This window comes from Ambystoma mexicanum, chromosome 6p (genome assembly GCF_040938575.1).
Source record: "Ambystoma mexicanum isolate Mex_15411 chromosome 6p, UKY_AmexF1_1, whole genome shotgun sequence".
Lineage (NCBI taxonomy): Eukaryota > Metazoa > Chordata > Amphibia > Caudata > Ambystomatidae > Ambystoma > Ambystoma mexicanum.
Genome location: NC_090935.1, coordinates 56,566,820 through 56,588,075, shown reverse-complemented (window position 1 = coordinate 56,588,075; position 21,256 = coordinate 56,566,820). Strand labels below are relative to the sequence as shown.

The following is a 21,256-nucleotide window of genomic DNA, read 5'->3' as shown; positions in this document are numbered from 1 at the left end:
ATCGAAACAAACTTGCATCTTCTTTTCTTGACACTGTGACAACTGCGATAGACGACCTCCTTGAGACAGAAGCCTCGCTGAATCTGATTGTTTGTGGTGATTTGAACCTGGACTGCTTGAAAGAGAAATTCCAACTTGAACCTAAAGCAGCTCAATGGTGCGATGAAATGGACCTTCGTGCAATACACATGCTAAACGGCAACACCATAGGCGATATTCCGGCACAGTCAACTTGGAGAAGAGATGAATCAACATCAGTACTTGATTACATTTTCGTAACCGAAAATCTTCTTAAAAGAGTTCTGCACCTCAACGTTCAAAAAATGGCTCATAGTGATCATGAAATGGTACAACTGACTCTTCACAAAAAATGTGCCTGTCCGCTGCAAGTATGGCCTTATATGGTAAAAACAGGCCCAAGCAGGATTCGACTTAATCTTTTAGATACTGAAGTAGAGGCAATTACATCAAAATTTAAAGGAACTACTGAGGCTCTCGAATATCAACATATACTAGTTCAATTCGAAGAAAGAAGATTTAAAATGAATCATGCTCAATTACACCGTAAACACAAATTTGATCTTTGTGTGCTACAGCATAAACGTCTGATGAGACAAGAATTAAGGAAAACCAAAAACATCTCCAATATAAACGTAAAACAAATTCGAAGAATGATCAAACAGAAATACAAACATTGGCTTAAGTCACACGCGGCCATTATATTACAAAATGACTCTGAGAAGATGATGGAAAAAATGGAGGGGCGCAATTCAGCTGAATTCTGGAGTCTAATAAACAACAGTGCAACATCACAATATGCTCTACAGGCTAAAGCTGTTAGTGAGCAAGCCTGGGTCGAATTCTACTCTACATTATTCAGCAAAGACGATCCAACAAGCGCCAGTACATTCCTGCCCGAATCCAAATGGGACTTGCAATTTGAAAGAGATGAAATTCTCTTAATAATCAAGGGATTTAGTGAATCCAGAGCGCCAGGTCCTGATGGATTAACTAATTACACAATCAAACGTAATCCAGAACTGTGGGCAGACTTCTGTGTCACACTGTTCAATCGCATTGCAATGAGTGGATCTACCCCCAACTCATGGAAAAGTGCTATTGTGGTGCCCATCTTTAAAAAAGGTGATAGAACCAACCCTAAAAACTATCGCCCAATAGCACTTCTTGATGTTGTGGGGAAGACATATGCAACGCTGCTTCAACGCAAACTTGTGAGGTGGGCAAAAGAATCTAAGCACATAGATCAGAGACAAGCTGGATTCGTAAGAGGAGTAGGTTGTGGCCTCAACCTGTTGCTATTAAATCTCCTAAAGATGGAAGCACTCAGAACTAATACAAACATTTATTTGGCTCTGATTGAACTCTCACAGGCGTTTGATAGTATCAACAGAGAGAGGATGTGGGAAAAACTGAGTAAATGGGACTGTCCGCCCAGTTTATTGAGTGCAATTCAGGAACTACACTCGGAGACGACTATTAGAATTCGGTTGGACTTGAAGGGCACTCTGTCTGCAAAAATCAAAACACTTAAGGGTGTGAAGCAGGGCTGCCCCCTGGCAGCAACATTATTCAACTTGTTTATATCGGATGTGAACGAGATTTTTAGTGGTAACAATCTGTTCCCCCCAAAAATCCACGGAGTACCCATCAACTACCTGTTATACGCTGACGATCTTGTCTTAATAGACCAGACGCCGATAGGTCTTCAGCGTAAAATGAATCTGATAAATACCTACATAACATCAAACGGATTGCAAATTAATAGACTAAAAACTGAAAATTTGATATTGGGTAACCTTCAAGGAGGCCTCGGTAAGGGGTCGAAAGATCATTGGTATATTGACAACGAACGCATCAAGACAGTAAAATGTACGAAATATCTAGGTATGACCATCAGCGCAAGCAGAAACGATGCACCTTGGACAGAAGTGGTAAAAAGTAAATGTCGGCAATTAGCAAGCCAAGCATGTTTAATTAATAACAAATATGGCAAATTTTCGCTGAAGCCGGCAATTTTATTTTATCAGCAGAAAGTGGTCCAGAGTCTGATATACGGAGGGGAAAATGCCTTCGGCTGCTCTAATGACTTATGGAACTCACTAGAAAACATCTTTTGGTCTCGTGTACTTCACCTTCCGAGGGGGGTCGCAACTGTTTGTATACGATACGAGCTTGGCTTAATTTCAATACATGCAAGAGTTCTGTGGAACCTGCTAAGCCTTTATCGTAAAACGGTGCTAAGGACTCCGGCACCCCAATTTCTAATTGTACATATGCCTGACAGTGCAAAGAACTATACAATACTCGCCAAGTGGAGTCAGCTGTGCCAAGATCTGTTAGGTGAGTACGACATCACTCCTGCTTTGCTAGTGGAAAATCCTGATGCAGCAAAGATGAAGATTTGGCGGCTAGATTGGATTAAGACTTGTGATCAAAGAACAAAGTGCAAGTTAATGCACGAAGTCCCAGGCGAGGCGAAAGCTTTCAACCAACGCCACTCTTACCTAACGCATCTGCCAAATCAGCACGCAAGAGCATTGTACATGAGATTCAGACTAAACGTACTAAATACAAAAGAACGTTTAAGCTCTTGGCCTAAGTATGCAAATATTGATCAAAGGTGCCGCTTCTGCAATCTTGATATAGAATCTCTAAAGCACTTGATCATGTCATGCTCGAGTTTTGAGAAAGAAAGAGGACGGATGTTTTCGCCAATCATTCATAATATTAGCCCAAGGAGCTCGGAAAAATGGTGGGAAATGTTCTTCGAAGGCTCAAACCGAACTATATTGTTTAATCTGATAACGCTGCTACAGGTCTTAAAAACAAGATTAGACATGAAGGATCCAACTCAAGTGCCCAGAGTCGAATGAACCTCTGCAGTGAACACGGCTTGGACAGCAAGATTCATATAACTTGTGAAATTGGGTGTAGAAGGGTGGCGAGGGCAATGGACTTTAAAAAAGGTCTAGGAGATACTGTTGATCGGGTGTGATTTTCCTGTCCTGTGTTTTTAAAGGTTGAACAAACCGTATAAAAATAAAAAAAATAAAAAAAAAGTATAAGGAGTAGGGTAGGAAGTCGGTTCTAGGCTTGTTGGAAAGCTTAGATTCTAAGCTTTCAGAGGAAAGTTAAATCTCATTCCTAGCCCAAATGGTTCCAGAGATACGGACGATTAAATAAAGGTAGATTTTCGGATTTAAAGTAAAACTCAAAATGACAGGTGAAAGCTTGCAGCTTCAGAATTGACAGGCGACAGTTGTGCAGCTTTAAAAATGACAGATGACACGATTTCTAGGAGGCAGTTCTACTTAGGTTAAAATAGTTTGGATTAGATTATTTTAACTAAGAGATTGGTTCTGCACAGTTCTGCTAGGTACTCACAATATAAATTTGAACTAGGCCTCGTCACGGATCTGGTCAACACGTCCGGCTGCGGTTCTGTCTGCTCGGCGGGTCAGTCAGGCACCGGTTCTGCTCACAGAGATCTGGGTCAGCTCTGCTCTGCTGGTCTAGCCTCTCTGGATTCAGCGGCCTCTGATTCTGGATACTGCTCTGCCTTCCGGTCCGGATCAAGTGGATTCTGGATGTAACACTGCTTTCTGGGTACTGGCAAGAGTTCTTGGCAAAAGAATTCAGACAGCTCGCCCGGCTGTGGAATAGTTTGCAAATGATTTTGAGGCCTGCTGACAAATACTTTTGCTTGCAGTGGGCCTTCTTGGTTCAAAGTTCTGTAGTCTCTGTTTAGCTTGGAAGTCTAAGTGTTGAATCTCTGGATGTGAAGTCGTCGGTCAGCATGCTCCGTAGCAAATAGAATTGAATGTCTCTACCTGTCCCAGCAGTCTCTTTTTATGTGTTTTGAAAATGGGTGTGTGCCTGGGCCTAGCTAAGCCTGCCCCTCTCTACTTGTCATTGGCCCAATTCTCCCCTCTCCCATGATTGGGGGAAGGAAATGGATTGTCATCATGATGAGGTCTGTTTATGGGTCAGAGGATCCTCCCCTGGTCAGTTTGCCCACAAATCTATATTTGATTCAAATACATCTTTCCCAGATATACAATTTGTTGAAATTACATATGCACATTATATATTCCTTATGGTCCATGCTTGTCCGCCTCTGATCTTCCTGGGGGCTTGCATTCAAAAATGACAACATTTTGCGCTTTTTAACTGGTTTTGCAATATTGAACATTTACCCAAAATTACACACATGTGCGCAAGGAGTATGGACATTACCTGATAAAGTGTCAGATTTTTAACATGCAGACATTTGGAGTGAGACCCTATTTTCCGCTAGCAACCCCGCAGAATACACCACCGGGTCCTAACGCCTCTCAGAATGTTCACAGAAAAATCACAAAAATAATGATATTACTTATATAATTCTGACAAGTCCGCACTATGAGTTATCTATCTTTTTAAAATTATGCTCTGGTCAAAAAGGGGTGTGGCTTCCCACATCACATGGTGGAATAACTGGTTTATCCACTTCCCCCAAGCCAGCTTGTTCACAGAGGCACAGCTGCCCCAGTTTCTCCCAAGAGGAAGCTATTTTACGACGCCCCCAATATAACATTTGCCTGAGTCCAGGACAGGCCTTTGTTCAACTCCCTGTAGTCCCCAGCTGCTCCACCCCTAATCTAATCAGAGAGGTGTGAACTCCTTTTGGCCAGGGGCAGAGTGGCTGAGCATCCAGTTTCAACTCCTGTCGGGGGTAGTTGTCAGGCAGAATTCAGTTTCATTCAGCCAGGTTTCAGCTAAATGTCACTTTTTGTTCCCAGTTTTCTACATTCAAATCAAACTGACAATTTTTACCTATACATTAAATAATTACTCCCTTCAAGTCATTTCAGAATATAGTTTTACATTGTATCCACCTCTTAGCAAGTCTTTCCTTGGTCTGGTTTTGTTTCATTTGTTCAGTTTTACACAAAAGTCTGGTGGTTTTAAAACGCCAGCTTTCTGATAGTGGTGAGTACTGGTAATGCAACCATTTTTGGGATTAAGAAAATGAATTCCCCACAGTTCTGGGTTGCTTTTGGCAATCAGCATTGCCATTCCCAATGGTTTCAGGCTACTGTGTGTGTAGCCTAATGGTGGTTTTAGGCAGTGCCCTCCTGTGCTCACAACATAAGCAAAAATGGGTGGCAGCCTATTCTTCATGTTTTCCCTGTGCACTCTCTGGGGAGTTCTGGCCATCATGATGTTTTCCATGCCAGTACTGCACAGTTTTATTGTAGGGCTTGGATGCATGGGTAAAAACATCCCACACTCGTGTGTCATCCTGTTTGCGATCTTCCAACTGAATCCACACAGTTCGGTTCAGTTTGATTCATTTTGATGGGGGGAATGATAGCCACCCACATCAGAGTCTCAGTATAATAGCTGGGTGCCTTAGGTGTAGAGTTCCCATTTCGACTCCTGGGTAGGGATCCGTGGTGCCGACCTTATGGATCTCACTTAACAGGGGCATCATAGCCGAGACCTGATTCTCTTGAGTGCTTGCCCATCTCTGCCTAGTGCCCTGAAGTCAGAGTCGGCGTTGTGATCTGGGAGAGGGTGGTGTGTGTTCAGTTCCGGATCTCAGTGGTTGGGAACTCGGTGGAGACCAATTCTCGTTGTCTGAGAAAGTGCCAGCCTTCTTTTGGGTGTTCGTATGAGTGCCATTGTTTGTCGAGCATGATGCACCAGACGGCCGGGAATTTCAGGTAATGTCTGTGGTCAGTTCCTTTTAGAGCGTCAAATACGAGGTTGAACCCCTTTCTGCACCTTGAGACCTCAATGGGCTACTCATTAAATATAAGGATATCGTACCGTGCCCGCACACCGGAAGGCTTTTAGGATGGTGAGCTTAAGTTGAAAGGTAATGACACGCAGCTTTTCACCTGTAGCGGGCCTGGAGATTGGTGCCCTGTGCACCCTTTCGATGATGAAGTTCCTCAAGTTCTGGATATGACGTTTATCTTGGAGGAAGTCATACATGCAGGATTTTAGGTCTGGTCTCTCACTTTGTTCAGGAAGGCCCACCACAGAGAGGTTATTGTGACGGGATCTGTTTTCCCGGTTCTCCATTTTTGTTCCCAGGCGTTGCACCTCTTTAATTAGACTATCAATGTTGGTTGCAGCCGTGTCTGTTTTGTCTTCCAATGAGCTAATGCGCTGTTCATTACCTGTCTCAAGAGTAGTACAACAAGTTACACAAAGGACCAACCAATACAGTGATTTAAGTAAAGACTTACTGAAGGTTTCTTAGTAAAATAATATACATGTATTTACTCAATCATTTATAAAACATTACACTAGCACAAGCAGCTCAATATCACACACTAATGCACCACAAAAATCCAACCGGTAAGTAATTGAACAAGTTTAGCTCAAAAATGAAGTGTGAGTAAAACGGCACTTCAGATACTTAAGAAGGAAGGGAAAAGACAAGGTTACAGTAATGGCAGCACTGCAGTGGAACAGTCTACCTTCTGAGCTCAGACTAGAAGACAACCATTTGTATCTTCAGAAAAAATTTGAAGACCCACCTGTTCAGGTGACCAGGTGACAGGACAAATTCCGGCTCCAAAGCTCTTCGACGCCGGAGCTCTCTCACCCTGCAAGCATCTTGCTCGGGTTCTCGAGCGCCCCCACACTATCCCATATCTTTATTTTAAATATGTATGACCCCCTCCTGAGGACACACAAACTAAATGTTTTCAGTCTATGATTGAGGATATTATCTTCCAATGGCATAAGGGGTCACCTATGGGTTTGATTGTAGTAGCTGGCTAACTTAACCACTTCAGTGCCAATGATGAGCTATCTCATCCTTGGCATTATGTTTGTGTTGCCAAGGACGAGATAGCTCATCCTTTTTGGCACATCACTTTGGCCGATCCAACCCCCGGGCTATGTGAGGAGGACGTTCCACGTAATGCGTTCTGATGTGAAACTGAAAGTAAATTTCACCACGGCAGCCATTTTCGGCTGCTGCGGTGAAATGAGAAGGTGAGTCTCCACCTTTCTCACCCTCAATCTGCAGCATTATTGTGCCGTTCAGATCGACTCTGCCCTTTCCAACAACACCTTTTTTGAAGTATTGTTGAGCGCGGATCGGGCACAGAGGGCTCGATCCGTGCCCAGCAATGCCACTAGACCATCAGAGATCTGTTTGTGAAGAGGGGGGGAAGGGGCTGCTTACTATGGACTCCAAAGCATGGGGCACAACATATTGGCCCCCCTGGGGGCCCATAGGGAAGGGGCCAAAAAAAAAAATAATACATTCAGATTTTGGGGGGGTTGGAGGAGGCCACTAGAACACCAGGATTTTTTTATAATGAAAGTGGGGTGGCCCTCTCCCCCCCACCCTAAGTAGATGGGGGGGCACCTCATGTAGCCCTCCCTCGGGGCAGATTTCTACCCCTAGGAAGGGGTACATGAGTGGCCCCCATCCATTTGGGGTGGGCGGGAGAGGGTCCCCAGAAATATTGGTAAAGCCCCCCCCAAGCATGGGGCAGTACGTTTTGCCCCCTTGGGTGCTGATGGGCACACTAATGTGCCCATCTGCCTCTAGGAAAGGGGCAAAACAAAAAAAGGGGTGTTTTGGGTGGGGGCATCCGAAAACCACCAGCAACTTCAATAATGACAAGGGGGTTGGCCCTCTTCCCCCACCCCAAATGGAGGGGGGGACTCTCATGTAGCCCTCCCTGGGGGCAGATTGCTAGTGCAATCTTGCAATCTGCCCCTAGGATGGGGCAAAAGTGTTTTTTACTGGGGGGTGAGGGTCAGTAGACCATCAGTGATGGCTTGAAAGGGGGGCCGTGATCAGAGAGTAATAGTTAGGAAAGGTCGGGGACCCTGCTGGGGCTTCCTGGACCCGCTGCTGGGCTTGGAGACGGTCAAACCACATGGGAGACATCCACACAAAGCCAGGGACATTACCCCTGACTTTCCTGGAGATCTGGCTGGCCTGCATTACAGCTTCTCCCTCCGGGAAAGGTCGGGGTCCCAACCGGGGCCCCCTGGCCTGCTACTCGGCTTGGGGTGGTCTAACCACATGGGAGACAGCCGCCCAAGGCCAGGGACATTACCTCTGGCTTTCCTAGAGCTCTGGCTGGCCTGGGAAAGGTTGGGGACCCTGCCGGAGCTCCCTGGACCCGCTGCTGGGCTTGGGGACAGTCAAACCACATTGGAGACAGCCGGCCAAGGTCATGGACATCACCCCTGACCATCTTGAAACGCTGGCTGGGCTGCATTACAGAATTTCCCTTGTGGGAGGATGGGACCCTGGGGAGGCTCACTGGAGCTGGCGCTGTGCTTGTGGATGGTGCACCCACATGGCCAGGGACATTCCCTTCAACCGTCCTAGAGTTCTGGCTGGGCTGCGTTACAGCTTTTCCCTTCAGGGAGGTATTGGCACACTGCCAGGGAATGTGGGAAGGTAGGGCATGTGTTGTTGGCGGCTTGTTTGAGTGGGCTGCAAGAGAGAAATGTGTGAAAATTGCAGTTTTTTTCCGCCAAATTTTGGAAGTTTGCCAGGGATTGTGGGTAATACATTCTGGTACGATTCGTACAAGTAAGACTTCTGTGGATTCCCACGGGTGTATTCTGTTCAGAAATGCATGGGGTTCCTTGTTTTCCTTGGTGGCTTCGACACCCTATGCCCAAATCTGTAGGTTGTCCGCATGAGCAAAATCTGCTATGCTGAAATACTTGGGGTTACCAGTGGTTTAGCCTTTTCCCTTTGCGCCCAGGTAGGTGCACCCACACATGTGACGTATCGTTTTTGTCGGGATACCTGTTGGAATGCGGGAAGGCAGGACATGTGGTGTTGGCTGCGTGTTTCGGTGGGTGGGCAGAGAGAAATGTCTGAAAATTGTGGGTAGAGAAAAATGTCTGAAAATTGTGTTTTTTCTTCAAATTTATGTATTTGCCGGGGATTGTGTGTGAGTAATAAATTATGGGGCAATTTGTGCAAGTCAGACATCTGTGAATTCCCACAGGTGTCTTCTTTTCGGAAATGCATGGCGTTCCCTGTTTTCCTTGGTGGCTGCGACACCCAAGGCCCAAATCTGTAGGTTGGCTCCCCAAACCCTTTGGTGGATAGCAGTGGTTTTGCCTTTTCCCTTTGTGCCCACGTACGTGCACCCACATATGTGAGGTATTGTTTTTGTCGGGACACCTGTTGGAACGTGGGAAGGTAGGACATGTGTTGTTGGCTGCGTGTTTCAGTGGGTTGGCAGAGGGAAATGTCTGAAAAGTGTGTTTGTTTCAATAAATTTCAGACTTTTCCTGGGATTGTTGGTAATAAATTATGGGGCGATTCGCTCAAGTCAGACCTCTGTGGATTCCCACGGGTGTCTTCTTTTCGGAAATGCATGGGGTTCCTTGTTTTCCTTGGTGGCTGCTAAACCCCAAGCCCATATCTGTAGGTTGGCTCCTCAAACCCTTTGGGGGATAGCAGTGGTTTAGCCTTTTCCCTTTGCGCCCAGTTAGGTGCACCCACATATGTGAGGTACCATTTTCGGACACCTGTAGGGACGCGGGAAGGTAGGACATTTGTTTTGTTTGCTTGGTTTTCATAACATTTAGACACATTTGCTGCTGCACTTTGTCACACAACCCTTTCATTTCCCAAATGTGATCTACATTTAGTCGCTGCTTTAGGCACTATACACGTCTGTCTAGGCCATAAGCATAAAATTCCTGTGTACCATGGCTCTGTTTTTGGCTTGTGGTATTGCTTGTTTTGTGAAACATTACAAAAAATTGGTGATTTCCTAACTGGAAGGGTCGGGGGAATGTAGCGAGGCATTGCTTTTCTCAAAATTCACAGAAGCCATTACCTTACATGGCCAACCATGTCCACCACATACCTTTTTCTATAATTTTCCCAATTTTTCCCCAAACTAAGGAATTTTTCCCTACATAGTTGTTGCCTGATCTGCGCAAATCACCCCTTCCTAAACTTGGAATTTCGTCTACTTTTCAGAAATGTATGTCTTTATGTCTTCCCATTCAGATTTCCTACCCTTCTCTTCCATGTGTCCACGCATGTCCTATTGGAAAAAAAGGTCAAAATCACCTACCTCTCACAAAGCGGCTGGTAACCATATCAAAATATGTTTTTCAGGTTTCCACTCAACCTGTTCTTGAAAATGGCTAATTCAGAACAGCAAACCATTTGTTCCTAGCACTTACAAGGAAGAAACCACAGACTTCTGTGTACATCATTCTATTGGCATTTTCTCCCTTTATGGTTATTTTCTCTCACCTCCATACAGCAAACTAGGATTCCTTGGTGGCGTTCTGACCGCCTACATTTGGGAAGAAAAGTTGCCAAATTTGGCCGAGATATCCCATGTAACAGAAAAGTTAAAAAGGATGGATTGGCGATATACCAAAATCCCCAAAAAAGGCCTTGGCACTGGGGGGGAAAACCCTTGGCAGTTGAGGGATTAATGAAAGAAACGTACACCTGTCTATAACATCTGTTACTAACCCCGACTGCCACTGGTCACGATTCATAAAATCGCAGTACTTGACATATTTATTGTTTATTACACATATGACAGATATTGTGAGCCATGCTTGGACAAAGCGAACCGCAAGGTCACATATTGATTACAGCATTACTGACTCTGAGCTGAAACAAAGAGGCGGTTCTGTGAAAACTCATTTTAATAAATTGAGTGACCATGCAGTCTTAAGATGGTCAGTTGATATTAACACTACTCGTGTGAATATGGCTAGAAGCCTTAACATGACCTCTAATCTTCAGGGCAACCGGCTTCGCTGGACCGCAACAAATATAAAGGACATACATGATTCCTTGTGGTTTGACCAAAAAACTATAGCGACTGCCCTGCTGCAAGCAAACTGGGACTTGGAACTTATGATCTGGACTGAGGTGAAAGATACCCGGGTGAATGGTAATAATATGGTACATTTTTGTAATATAAAAAAAAATACTCAATTTGCTGCTACAATGACAGAAAGAAAGCAAGTTTATCGGAAAGCCTGAGCCTCAGTTAGGGGCAACATCTCGTTAAACAATCATGAGGTACAAATGCATATTAAAAGTCTTGATACCCAGTATAAAAACTGGTTGAAAAAACATAAACCTTCAACCACAAAATCTAACTGGTTATTGCTTTTTGGATGGCTAAAATCTCATGATACTCCTACATTTGGGTCAAGCTTTAATGAATACAGAAAGTCCTTGTCGCCCACGGAAACTAAACCCCATATCAGAAGTTGCATGGTTCAGATCTATTCTGGATATAGAAGAAGACACACTGGTTAACATAATTACAGAACCAAAGGGGTCACATTCCCCTGGCCCAAACAGCATGCCAAATGTCGTCTTTAAGGCCCACCCGTAACTCTGGGCAAAAATACTGGCAAACTTATATTCGCATATGGAATTCTCTGGCTCTATCCCTGTCAGTTGGCGTACATCTGTGCTTGTGCCAATCTTTAAAAAAGGATATAGTTTCGATCCTTTGAACTATCGCCTTCTTGCCATGATGGGACCAGCCAGAAGATTTTTGCTACTGTCTTACTAAGAAAACATACTAGCTGGGTTGAAACAACCAACTTGATAAGCCCTTTTCAGATTCAGGAAAGCTTATTACACAATAACTAACATATGCACTACACAGTACTTAATTGTAGTATACCATTGTTTCATTGACAGGCATTTTTACAACTGCCTTTTTTATGTGGACACTATTTCGAAAAAGTAATCAAACTTTTGGGGAGGTGGGAAAGGGCAGATAATGAGTTGGGAGTCGGGAATAGTTAAAAATAGGTGGGGTAGGGCAGACTTTGGGAGACACCCCCAAAAAAAGAAATTCAATTACTTTTTTTGTAATAATGTCCACGTAAAAAATGGCTGTCGGAAAAATGTGTGTTGGCGAAATTACATGGAACCCTTTATTGCGGGTGCTTGTAATAGACATAAAACAATTTAGATTGCTGTTACGTTGATTTCAGTAAAGCGTTCAAGCTTATTTCTCAACCCTTGCTCTGGAGTAAGCTTAAGTTCTGAGGGATTGGCCCTACATTATTGTACTATATCCAACAGCCATACACAAACACTTCAATGACCATTCGACTGACTCTTGCAGGTGTGTATACTAATGACCACCATACTAGTCACGGCTTTAAACAAGGCTGCGTTTTGGGCCCTATTTTGTACAATCTTTACACTGCCGATTTGGCTCACGCTTTTCGCATAGCCCACAATTTACCACCAAAAATCGTGAAAATATACTGTGGCTCTCGTATGCTGATGGTATAATATTGTTCGATCTGATTCCGATTCCGATCAAACTGCAGCATATGATTGATACCTTAGTCGATTATGCTATAAGACATATTATGGTTATTAATACACTTAAAACAAAGACTGTGTTTGGGCAAACATTCTATAAAGAAACGCTCTTTTGTGTGGAAATTGAAAGATGACTCTCTTGAAAGAGTAAAGGAATATATCTATTTGGGCTTCCCTATTAGATTGAATCCTCCACTGTCATACTATGGTGATACGACCACAGCAAACATTTGGAAAAAACTGTTGGTATTGAAGCATTACATGGTGCACCGTGGGGGAAACAATGTTATGGGCCTTTTGGGAGTTTATCATACTAGTATTGTACCTGGAATATTGTACGCCCTTGCTGTGTTACCTTATAAGCATGTACCTTGGCTCAACCAACTTTAAGGTAAACTGCTTTGTGCAGTGATAAAACCTTCTATTCTCAGTGCAAGTTGAGGCACTGAGGTTGGAATTTTTGTTATCGTCTCTACTGACTACATAGCATGTATAAAGAACAATGTTATACGGCAAACTTTTTCAAACAAACCAAAATTCTAATTACATAGTGCAATTGATAGGTAAGAGGATTGATACTGGAGAAAGAAATGTTTTAAATGCAATTAAAATCAACAGCCATGACACATTTAGATGCATTGGATTTAGAGCCCGATATTCTTAGCTTTGTGCCTAACTTCAAAATGATAATAAAAAACAAATTCGAGGTTGTGGGACAAAACAAAACAAATAGATAAACTACATAGTAAAACAAGGTATAACGAATACTCGCACCAGAGTTTTCCTTTGCATACTCCTTGCCGCTATTTGTCTAAACTGTGCAATTAAGTAAAAATGTTTCATATTTTCCGTACATTTAAATTGACTTCTTGCCACAAAGAAGTACAGGCCTGACGCCACATATTGACTGTTTGCCCGGCTTTAGAGATTCAATACCAGAGAGGCTACTCTCGCTACGTTACAAAAATTGAGAATATTGCTCATGATCAATTTTGGTCCACACTATTTGGCCACTGCGGCTTTTGCTATATGTAAAAAAAGCCTTGAAGAAATTGTAAAGAATTGCCCAATCCATTTTATTGATTATATTAAGAGTTCAAATTGTATGGAATTGGGTATTATACATTTTAACATTGTACATTCTATTTGTATGTTTTTCTATACTGTATAATGACGCTATTGATTAAACAAAACATTCTATTCTTTTCTCTGTTCTTAAAGATTGTAAAAAACTAGATGCACAATAAATACAAAAAAATTAACAAAATGAAGACACGAAACAGTGAGCAGTCCTCAGGTTGTACTCACTATTCAGGGAATAGAAAACAAGAGGGGAAGAGTGAATACAAAATCAAGACATTGAAGAGTGACCAGCCCTCAGGGTGGACTCACAACACAGGAAATAAAAAAAAAACAAGAAACTAAGATTGACTATGAAATCAAGACATTAAATAGTGACCACTCCTCAGGAAAGAGTCGAGGAATCAGCAATACACCAAGACTGCAAACGCTGACCTTTGGGGAAAGTCACCTGAATCAGTCTAATCAAATAAGAAACCCAGTTATCAGGCACTGAGCATTGAGGAAGCCAACAGAGACAGCTCCAAGAAGCTAACTGAGAGGGCCATTACCTCGAGATGGCAGGCCTTTACCAGCCAGTATGGCCCACATTTGAGGCATCACCTTGCTAGGAAAGGAATATGTAGCTTTGCCTAAATCGGATTGCTATCCAGCAGAATGTACCTTGATCATTTAATTAAAAAATACAGACAAAAAACAACCCATCTTCCTTAGAGTTAAGGTGTTCTGAGCATGGTGGATCCCAAATTCAATTGAGGTGGCACAAGTGACTCTGTGGCCTCTGCAAAACAAAGATTCCACTTTCCTCTCTCAAAACCAAGGTGTAAATATTTGCCAGTCAAGACTATTTCTTTCTCAAACAGGATTCTACTTCTTGTTAATAATTGTAAGGTATGTCTCGGTTTTACTGTATTAACTGGCTGTCCCACACTTTCTATAGCCTCCATTTAAGTGTAAGGGGCTACTTGGTCTTTCAGTTCCCTTGATTCCTTCTCTGGCTCCGGGATAAGCCCTTGGGCATATTCTTTGCCGACGGATGTTGCTCTTCAATGGTGCATGCCCCCTTTTCTTGCATGTATCCTGGAGGCCCCAGCTCCAAACACAGCCATGCCCGGTGGCCTCATTGGTTTTTAAGAAAGTTGCACGCACTGCCCGACCTGGGTGACCATAGTCCTGACAAAAAACAGGACGGGTCAAAAGGAGGGGAAATAGTAGAAAGACCTACCAAAGATACATGTCTGCCTGGTGAAAGGTCAGACATCCTTCATATAGTAAGTAATGTGATGTGGAACAGGGACAAGGAGGCACTAGTAGGAGGTGGGATGAGTGGTAAACGTTACGAACACTTCACCACAAGGACAATAGTTATTCTAAAGTGTATGACTAGGATGGACTTATAGAGAGCCGCTCTGTTACTGAATGGACGCTTCTCTTGCAGCTTTTTTGACAACTGGAGGTTCTCAAAGTGTTGACACTGTCTTACAGTGCACATGTTGGGTCTCTCCTCCTTCATCTCATGCACTTGGTGCAGGGAGGTTGTCTCACCATGTACAATAATGTAATATTGCAGCAAAAAGGGTGTGGTTTTACCACCCAATCCATGTAAAGGATGCAGGGGACACCCCTGCAACCACCAGACCCATTATACCATTTAAGGAGAGCGGGGGACACCCCCGCAACCCCTGCTCCCCTTAAATGTTAAATGGGGTACACCCTTACCGGGTCAAACCACAACATTTTTGCAGAGATTGTTTTGTGAAGGTGACATTTTTACTGCAATTTTATTACTGCATACCCAGGTTGGTTCTCCTGTCCTTCAGCTCATGCACTTGGTGCGGGGAGATTGTCTTACCATGTACTGGTTGGGTCTCTTCTCTTTCAGCTCAGGCACCTGGTGTGGGGAGGTTGTCTTACCATGTACAGGTTGGTTCTCTTCTCTTTCAGCTCATGCACTTTGTGCTGCGAGGCTGTCTTACCATGTACAGGTTGGGACGCTTCTCCTTCAGCTCATGTACTTGGTGCAGGGAGGTTGTCTTACCATGTACAGGTTAGGACTCTTCTCCTTCGCTCAGGCACTTGGTGCAGGGAGGTTGTCTTACTGTGTACAGGTTGGGTCTCTTCTCCTTCAGCTCAGGCACTTGGTGCAGGGAGGTTATCTTACCATGTACAGGTTGGGACTCTTCACCTTCAGCTCAGGCACCTGCTGTGGGGAGGTTGTCTTACCGTTTACAGATCGGGACTCTTCTCCTTCAGCTCATGCACTTGGTGCAACAGAGGTTGTTTTACTGTGTACAGGTAGGGTCTCTGCTCCTTCAGCTCAGGCATTTGGTGCAGGGAGGTTGTCTTACTGTGTACAGGTTGGGAATCATCTCCTTCAGCTCATGCACTTAGTGCAGGGAGGTTGTTTTACCATGTACATGTTGACTCTCTTCTCCTTCAGCTCATGCACTTGGAGCAGGGAGGTTGTTTTACTGTGTGCTGGTTGGGTCTCATCTCCTTCAGCTCAGGCATTTGGTGCAGGGAGGTTGTCTTACTGTGTACAGGTTGGGAATCATCTCCTTCAGCTCATGCACTTGGTGCAGGGAGGTTGTTTTACCATGTACATGTTGACTCTCTTCTCCTTCAGCTCATGCACTTGGAGCAGGGAGGTTATTTTACTGTGTGCAGGTTGGGTCTCTTCTCCTTCAGTTCATGCACTTGGGGCGGGGAGTTTGTCTTACCATGTACAGGTTGGGTCTCTTCTCCTTCAGCTCATGCACTTGGTGTGGGGAGGTTGTCTTACCGTGTACAGGTTGGGTCTCTTCTCCTTCAGCTCATGCCGGTATTGCACGATGGCCTTCAGATGGGGCAGCTGGCTCTGTATCTAAATAAGACATGCAAGGAGCATTTTATATCACATAAAGAATTGGAATAGGTAACAAAATAATGAAGTAAGGCTACTTGAGCCCTGTAAGGAACTGCACACTTCCATTCATGAAGAAACCAGACAAGTGTCAGCATGAAAATAATTCATAACTACGCATTTAACTGCAGATGCAGCTGACAGGATAAATCAAGGTTGTGAATTGGTCTCAAATTAACAGTAAACAACACCCAACATTGTTACAGTAACAGCATGAACTGCAAGGGCAGCCTTCACTTGGAAGATGGAATCTCATCTCATAGCTTTGACTCCATCAATGTGTTCTATGGAATTAAGTGTCCTTGTGGACTGTGCTAAGTTGGGCTAACACCGCAAAGGCAAACATTGTTGGTCTGAACACAATTCAAGCATTAGAACCATGAAAGTGAAATCTCCTGTGGCGATCCATTATAGAGATCCACGACACACCATTTGACAAAGGTGCATCATAATCTTGGAAATAGTGAAATACCTAAAAGCGGGGGAAATGTTTTGGATTGATAGATATTCCGCAATAATACCTAGGTTGTGAATATTGAATGGGATTTGGGTTGCTAATTATAAGCAATCTCTGGATTCATTCTGCCTGATCAGTCACATCCATTAGATCTTCGTTTGGATGTTTGATTTTGAGGATAATGCATTGATACGACCGGCTCCACTTTTTGGGGGCATAAACATTGAGAGTGTTAGGCACTATATGATAACCTGTTGTAATTATTTGACATATTCATGCATACAGGCACACAATAACAGGGACTAAATATATATAGAGATGACATACAGACTAAGTGCGCCGAGAGTCTGTGTACAACAAATGTATATTTTGAGATGTATCCAAGAATTACACAATGATGACAGGTTGTGAGTCACGAGTGATTCAATATATGTGTTGTTCCTGCATTGGTTATTTTGATGAAAGCCAAAGATCATGATCTCAAAGTAACTCTGACAAGTTCTTTCAAATAAGATTGGATTCATAATCAATATCTTGGCAGAGGGGGCTTTGCATATATCTTACTTCCAAAGTGGAACACGAGCAAATCCCAGTCACACTGCGCCAAAAAGGAGTGCAGATAAGGGCATGAAGTCCAAAGAATTAATGAGAAATGTAGCCGTTTCTACTTGTTCAGTCCCATTGAAATGCCATCCAGACCTACCGCAATTGCGAAGCCTTGAGATGTTTCTTGGCATTGTCCACAATGAATTCCTTTTCAGGTCCCATTCTAAATTAAGCCTCGGATGAAGAGTCGGTCAAGACTCGAAACACGTGTCAGGCTATTCTGTGAATAAATCTGTTGCACTTAAGGCTACATTTCTCATTAATTCTTTGGACTTCATGCCCTTATCTACAGTGCTTTTTTCGGTGCATTGTGACTGGGATTTGCTCGTGTTACATTTGCATCTACAACAGTTGAATTGCACTTGGCAGTACTTCCACACTCTCCGGACACCTGCAGCCTTGGTGCTCACAGTTTAATTTTGTCATACACGTGCTGTGGATTGTGACTTTTTCTGCCAAACTTGCCTCGCTCTTACTTCCAAAGTGGACACTTGTGTAATATAGACACGTACTCGTTTTTGAAAGTCCAAGATGGCTACTCACGGCAAACGGTATAGCAATATCTTCATAAATGAGACACAGACAAATTAATCGTTTTGCAGTTCAATGGTCAGAGCAGTGATATGTGGAATTTCATTCATATGCAGGTAAGACTGCCATAAATCGGGGGAGTATATCCAAGGATGTATTGGTGTTGACATTTAATGTAGGTCATTACGATTTCAGAGAGGAAGACAGGCAGAGTCCCATTTAAGTTAAGACAATGGACATCCAGATTGAGAACAGAGGTATGGATATAACGTCAGTGTACTCTTTGAGCTATGTGGCTGAATGACATTTTGAAGTAATGGAGAGTCATGTTTTACTTTTCATTAACACAGCGATCCTTAGCTAATGCTTCTGTGAAATCTTGAGATGGAATGTATTCGGTAAATACTTGTGTCCTACATTCCCAGCAATTACTTGAAAGGAGTTCAGTGGCATAATACGAATGTAACTACTCAGCATCTTCTTTGATATTTGAATTGGTGATGGAAAGCCTGGTATCTTGAGCAAACGCTACCTTTAGATGAAAAGTAACTCAATGGCGGACTCTTTAGTAAAGTTAAAAGTAGAGATTAGAAGATATGTTTGGCCAAGGGGCTGAAATGCTGACTGGACCTAAATCTGTCTCCACCACTTTAATAAAGTGTATGATCTTCGGCAAATCATTTTATCTTATTGTGGCTTATCTGCCAAAATGACAAGTCTTCAGAAGTCAATCTGGCTTGCTTATGGAAACCTCTTTTAATGTAGATTCCCATGGCGCCCCGCCCTCAATGATCAAAGATGATGTCACTGCCGGTGGCATAATATTCTGTGATCTTACTTATGTCAACATGTGCAAATTAGAGGATCTCTTCTGCCCAGGAGCTCGCAAATCCTAGATCCGCCCAAGTGCCAGGACCAGTGGTGTGGAATTCCTATTTTCAACTCCCATGAGAGCTTCTTTGTTTTCAGGGGTAACAAGATTTTATAAACATATAGTCCTCTGGAAATTAGACACAGGTAAAGCCTAAGTATGTCTTTTGGACTTTTAAACAACTTTTTTTTTTTAAAGAATTTTATTAAATTTATACAAACTAACAAAACAAAAAAAAATACAACCAAACACGCAGTGCAATTCTCAACCAATACATGAACATCAGTCAGTCTTTGACCACTGCCCCCGCAATCCCACCCCCCATTACGAGCCTGTTTGTCCTCCACACTCCGTATCCGCTGCATGAGGCAGGGTATCGCTTTCCTCATATTCCGCTGGATCCTATGTTGTTCCAAATAGTTCAGCTATTAATGATTTCCATGCCATCAGGGTACCCACTTCTTCCTCCCCATAGATGCTACTTGCCTCCTGCCATACCACAGTTTCAGCCTCCGCCCATTTCTGCAATTCCCTCCACCACACCTCCACCCGTGGTCCGTGACACTTTTTCCATCCTATAACAATCCTCCGCTTTGCAAGCACATATGCCAAGACTTTCAATTTCCCAACATGTTTAAGCTTCCGTGACCTGGGAAACCCTCCCAGCAGGCAGGCCCAGGCCGTGTCTATGACGAGCGTGACCCCTTTTCCAGCTAGTTTTTGTGCCACTCCTCTCCAGAAACACTCGATTACTGGGTATGACCAAAACATATGTGTCATGTCAGCGTTCTCCACGTCGCACTATGCCGGGTATGCCTGTCTCCCAGCATTTCTAAACTTAGATATCCTCAGAGGGGTCATATATGCTCTATGCGTTACATACAGTTGAATTTGCTTCAATCGGGCATTCCTTGATACTTTCTTATGGTATCCTAGGGCACGCTCCCACATCCCATCATCCATCTGGGCTCCCACCTCCACTTCCCAATCCAATCTCAAATGCGTCAATTCTTTCCCAACCTTAGTCATTACCATTTCATACAATCTCGAAATCTCATGCCCTCCCTCCGCTATGTCATATATCGTTCCCATAATAGCGTCTGGTTCTTCCGCCAATACTGTCTCAGGCCACATTTTCAGAATTTTCTGCACCAACCTGTGATACGTAACATATTGGCCCCCATGCAATCCCGCCTCTTCCCCTAGTCCTTCAAAATCCTTGATGGTCCCCTCTTGCCAGATATCCCCTAACGTTACCAGCCCGACCGACTCCCAGTAGAATCTGACAATCACCCTTAGTTGCTTGTCACCCCCTGCCTAAGCAACCAGCGGTACTTGCGGGGAACACGGAAGCGGGTCCCCCATCATCCGGCATGCTCGCCGCCACATTTTCCACCCTAGCATCATCATCCCTGGGCGCTCCTTCATTTCTGACTCAGGCAACCAGAACATTTCCTTCAAGTAGAACGGGGTACAGTCTCGCCCAAACAACCTAAATTCAGGGGTCGTTTCATCGGAGAGCCATGTGGCCACATATTGTAATTGACCCGCTACATAATAAACCTCAAAATTAGGCAGTTTGATCCCCCCTTTCTCATGGAAATTCTGCAACTTCCATAGCGCCACTCTGTTCCGGGTGCCATGCCACAGGAAGTCTCTGCACAGTCCGTTCAGTTTAACAAAAAACCTCTTGGGAATCATATATGGAATATTACTGAAATAATGCAGAAGCCTAGGCAGGACCACCATCTTAAGCATCGCCCCTCGTCCCATCATTGCTAAGGGCAGCTTCTCCCAAAACTTCATAGATTTACGGACTTTTTCAATAGCTATCTCAGTATTATGTCTAGGTTCCTCTTCCGCCGTATGATGCACATCTATTCCAAGATAGCGGAAGGAACTAACCGTCCATGGTATTGACAACACTAGTAATCTTTCTACAGGGGTTCCCTCATAACTACCCAACGGGAATATGCTAGATTTTTGGGGATTCACCGCTATGCCGGACAGCCCCGCATACCTCTCCATCACCTCCAGAATATAGTGAAGATTTTCTTCTGGGTATTTCAAATATAATAACAAATCGTCCGCATATAGGGATACCATGTGTCTTTCCCCCCCTACCTCAATACCTATCGTGTCATATTGTTGCCTGAGGTATATCGCCAGGGGCTCCAGAGCCAAAATGTACAACATCGGGGACCAGGGGCACCCCTGTCTAGTGCCCCTACTAAGTTGCCATCTCTCAGATATCACTGCTCCCGTTCGATGGACTTTTAAACAACTTGCTGCATCTGGGATCAACATAGATGCCAGGTTTGCAGTGAGCACTCATGTGCATGTCGCCAGCAAGTGTATGTTTGCTTGCATTGAGTTGGGCGAAGTCTATTGCTAACGTGGGTGGTCTTATCAAAGGCCTTCACCTTTCAAAATTGCAATCAGTCTCCTTTGACATTGAAATGC

At 43.8% G+C, this 21,256-nt stretch overlaps 1 protein-coding gene and 1 pseudogene across 1 annotated transcript in view; one reads left to right on the top strand and one right to left on the bottom strand.

Annotated features, from left to right (window-relative positions):
* The window catches only part of LOC138511205 (uncharacterized), a 761,242-nt gene that overhangs the window by 343,148 nt on the left and 396,838 nt on the right, over window positions 1-21,256 (top strand). The window lies entirely within an intron of this gene.
* Window positions 1-21,256, bottom strand: part of LOC138510660 (long-chain-fatty-acid--CoA ligase ACSBG2-like) — a 502,504-nt pseudogene that overhangs the window by 370,090 nt on the left and 111,158 nt on the right.